Source organism: Neltuma alba, unplaced genomic scaffold (genome assembly GCF_004799145.2).
Source record: "Neltuma alba isolate B1F8T4 unplaced genomic scaffold, ASM479914v2 tig00011283_pilon, whole genome shotgun sequence".
NCBI lineage: Eukaryota > Viridiplantae > Streptophyta > Magnoliopsida > Fabales > Fabaceae > Neltuma > Neltuma alba.
This window is the reverse complement of record NW_021635992.1, coordinates 316,527-321,074: the sequence shown is the minus strand read 5'-3', so window position 1 is coordinate 321,074 and position 4,548 is coordinate 316,527. Positions and strand designations below refer to the sequence as shown.

General features: G+C 32.7%; 1 non-coding gene across 1 annotated transcript; it reads left to right on the top strand.

Moving 5' to 3' along the window:
• The first annotated feature begins 288 nt into the window (after positions 1–288).
• On the top strand, positions 289–361 carry TRNAA-UGC (transfer RNA alanine (anticodon UGC)). The gene has a single exon. It is a non-coding gene; the product is annotated as a tRNA-Ala (tRNA).
• The last annotated feature ends 4,187 nt before the right edge of the window (positions 362–4,548 follow it).

Sequence of the window (4,548 nt, the reverse complement as noted above, 5' to 3'; positions counted from 1 at the left end):
AAAACAAAGAGATATAGGTGTCCCGGAATAAGAATAGAAAGATCCATGAGAATTTTTCGGTTAGATCACACACCTAGATATATGCATGGCTCAAGATGATCACTTGATCATGTTGTCTCTATCAGTAATAAATTTAATTATTTAATAAAGAGAAAATTTTATTCAAATTCAAACTCATATTACTTAAGTCATCGCAGGGTATCCAATCCAAGTCACAAATGAAAGTAATTAATTAAGGCGTGCTAAAAGTAGTGGACTTATAATAAATATAACACTGAAAAATTACGCGGGGATGTAGCTCAAATGGTAGAGCGCTCGCTTTGCATGCGAGAGGTACAGGGTTCGATCCCCTGCATCTCCAATATGAATTTATCTTTTTATTTATTCAACTCAAAATTGCAATATTGTCCCTCGGAGTCGCATCTGATAATGAAACTACGGTTCTATTTCCAGTTAACATCCTTTTGAGTCTGGCAGTAGATAGTTGCAGCACAGAAACAAAATGTACATGAATGAAGCTCTTGAGTGGAAGATGGATAAAGAAGAACATACATATTTATAGTTATAAGTACACAAAAACAAATAAATGGAGCGATAGATGGATAAAAAGTGAGAAGGAAGATGCAGAAAGTAGCTAGCTAGGGCGGAAAAATGAGTGGATCCAAGGACGATTTAGGAGTTGAGAGGAACAAAATAACGTACAATATTGTCTCTGGGTGATCTGTGCATGCATGCTGCTGACTGGGAATATTATTAATGATAATGAAAATGGACGTTTCGACAAAGAATGAAGAATAATGCATTTGGACACACAACAAACATTCTTCAGAATTCAGAATGCTTTTTCGTTTGTGTCCACACAGTTTACTGATGGTGGCAGTGCATTGCCTCGTCATCCATCTCTCCCTTCATTACTTAAAGACACAGAATATAATGAAATGGAGAAGTTAAAATGAAAAGAATGCAAACTGGCAGATGAAAATATTTCCTTTCCCATATTCACAGATTACAAAAATAAAAAATCGTCATCTGATGAAAACATTTATACGAAAAAATGCACTTCAGGTTCTCTCTGATAGCATTATCATCATGTGTTTCATTAAACAACATAAAATTTAATTAAGAGAATTATTAATATTAAATTTCAATTCTTGCTGTATCTGTCCCACAAAGCCTTGCATTATTTGATCCTTCATTTCATATGTCAATCCAGAAAGACAGTGAGATGAAATCAAGTGGGGCAGAAGACGAAGAATGAAAAAGAAAAGGATAGGGCGAAAATAGAGAGAATGAAATCTCTGAAAGATTCTATACACACAACCATAAATAATGGAAGTAGGGGGGAATAAGAATATACACATACATACATACATATATATATTTATATATATATAAAAGCAAAGGGCGCATACAGAGAGCGCATGAATATATAATTAAAGTGTCCAATAATAATTAATGGATCATTTCAGTTCTGTGAAGCAGACAAATGGAGCCTGAAACCTGTCCCATGCACATCCATCGTCCTGGGACACTTGTTCTGATAATTGACAACATTTTGAGACCTTGCTGATGTATGTGTCATGTCTCTTGTCTCTCCCTTTTGTCCATTTCCCTCTCAATCATCTTACTGTGGCTTCTCCAATCATATATGCTTTGCCCAGAAAATATAATTAATGATAATTTATTTTCATCATCGAAGACGACAAACGAACTAAGCATGATGAGAGAATATTAATGTATGAATTGGAAGGATAACGATCTGCCGATGCATATATATCAGAATCTGTTTAATGTTATGTATATGCAGAAAAAAGAGGAAATGATGATAATGAGGATCGATTATTTTAATATTATTAGGCCAAAGCAAGATTGATTAATTGAGGGACGAACAAATGAAAGAGGATTTTGACTGTATAATGCAGATAAAATAATAATAATTGACGATACCAATTATATATGTTTCAGCCATTAACAAAGAGGATTTTCTCTGAAGGACACAGCCTGACAATGACCGCATTATTCTTTATCGCAACCTCCCCACATGGAATAATGGTTTTTTTCTTTCAAAATATATATCATTTTTATTTAAATTAATATTTAATATAAAATCTACAAAATATATTATAATATAAAAGACCCACAAAAGTATGATTAAAACATTAAAGAAATAAAGCATGCGACACTAGCATGTATGGTTCACTACCCATTTCTATTCAAAATGAAAATTTAAGAAAAGAAAGACAGATTAAGTATTTGAGACAATGAGATTGACAACTGATCATTTGGTCTAATTATAATTTTATTTACTATCGATCTATGAGTTTATCACAGTAGCTTTGAGTATAAAAATCACTTGTTCCTCGAGCTTTTTTTTTTTCACCCTTTCTTTTCTTTTTGGTTGATAAAATAGGGTAATAATGAAGAAGTTCAAGTGTTTCGTAATATATATATATATATATATATATATATTTATATAAAATCATGCGTCCTGAAAAAGTGACAGATGAGGCTTTATGACACAAAACCATGCAGATGCGGTATTGCTTTATCTGAAATACCAGAAAGAGAGCACCAAACAAACAAGAGAGAAGAGAAGAGATCAGTCTTTATTTGGCTTTGAATATCATTATTACTGTTGGCTGTTTAGTTACTGTTATTCTGAAATGTGAAAATAACCTTTGGGACACTCCAAAGAACAAAAACCCAGGATCATTAGCAAAGCTTCAAGGATGTCTAGTCAAAGATCAAAAAAGTTCATAAAAGAGGTTGGCTTATTGATGAGCATGGGTCTGATTGGCTTGCCAGCACTTTTGCGTACGCATTACATAACTTTGAGGCAAAAGCTTCTTCCAATATTCCCCCCAACCAAACCAAACCCAAAAATGAATCACCAAATTTCATTAACAATAAAAGTTCGTTGATACACATAGTGTAGTGCTATGTCCTCTCCACTATTGCAGTCAAAAAGCTTTCTTCACTTTTTACACCTTTGCTTTTTGGACCCTATATATATGACTGTATAATCTTATATACACAAATTCTTCAGTAATATATATAACACCTCATGCATTTATATTTGTGTTTAAATCAGAAGGGGGAAAAAAAGTCTTTTTCTTCGGATCCTTATAGACCAGTAGTGGAAGAGAGAAATTAAGCTTGGATTTTGCAGAAAACGACCAAGGGGAAAAACAAGTGATTTCATTCATTTTTGGCACTAAAAGAAAATGTTTGTGATGTAATAATATTATGGTGGTGGGGAGGAAAATTTAAAAGGAACAAGTTCCTTTGAAGTTTGAAGAACGCATGCCCTATCAAACTGACACAAACACTCTTATTTCTGTCTTATGGCTCGCCTTTTCAAGTTATTCACCAACGTATGGATTCTCCTCTTGCTCTCCGTCACTCCAAAACTCATCACATTTCTCAAGAGATCGTACTAGATTCTACTTTCCCACTTTTTCCCTCTCTTGTCATCGTTAAATGCTCATTCTTCCTGAGGCTCAATTTTAATATATTACAGAGTATTAATTAATCAGTGTATCGTATTAATACATACATATATATATATAAATATATATATAGCTAGCTACTTACCCTCAGATCTGCATGGGGATTTTAATGAACTAAAGGATAAATGATCCTTTTTTGCGGCGTTATAGATCTGATTAACTTAAAGCTTTTCCTTTTAAAAAGAGTACTAGCTCCTCCACTGGCCACTAGTTGTGTCATTATTGCAGATGAGGTGGTGGGGTTATTACTTTAATATATTTGCTTTTTGTTTATCCTTTTTTTAGGTGAGAAAGAGGGAATTTCTGTTTGCTTGAGCTTCTAAATTTCCTGCTGCTTTTTATTCCCATGCTTTGTGCCAACACTTTTTGACAGTGAAGATAATAGAAAAATATTCAAATCAAAGTTCAAGGATATACATAGCATGGCCTATTATTTTACATATTGTTTGTTAATGGGTTGATGAGCTCTTTTTCTTGGCCAACGGTGGGTTGTTATTCAAATTTTCTTATATTATTATTGTCTTATCCAATATCGCACTTCACCAATATGTTTCCATATCTGCGACCTGATCATGGAATTCATATAACATGGTGGGCATGCATGTTACTAGTAATAAACAGCGTATTTGTTTTCTCGCTATAAGGACTCAAAACAGGTTTTTCTTACAAGTATCCCTTCGGTACTACCTGCAGAGAAGCTAATTGAGAGGTTTGTTTTGGTTTTAAACGTAGAATTATAAGCTACTTTTCTTTCAAAATTTATAATTTATAATTTTATTCTCAAACTATTTTTATTGATTACATATATTAAATGGGGTTTCCGTCAATTGGCAAAGTAATGATTAAAGAGAGTATTTTAAAAAAAATCAACGCCTATTTATTACAAATAACTAAATTAACTAATTTATTAATATTTTTAAATTAATTATCTATCTTATGTATTTAATACATAATAGAGTAATGTTTTCAAGCTCCTCACAAAACGTGCCATTTGAATCATACCAACTATTTTCAAAGGATGATAGGAATAAAGGGGGAG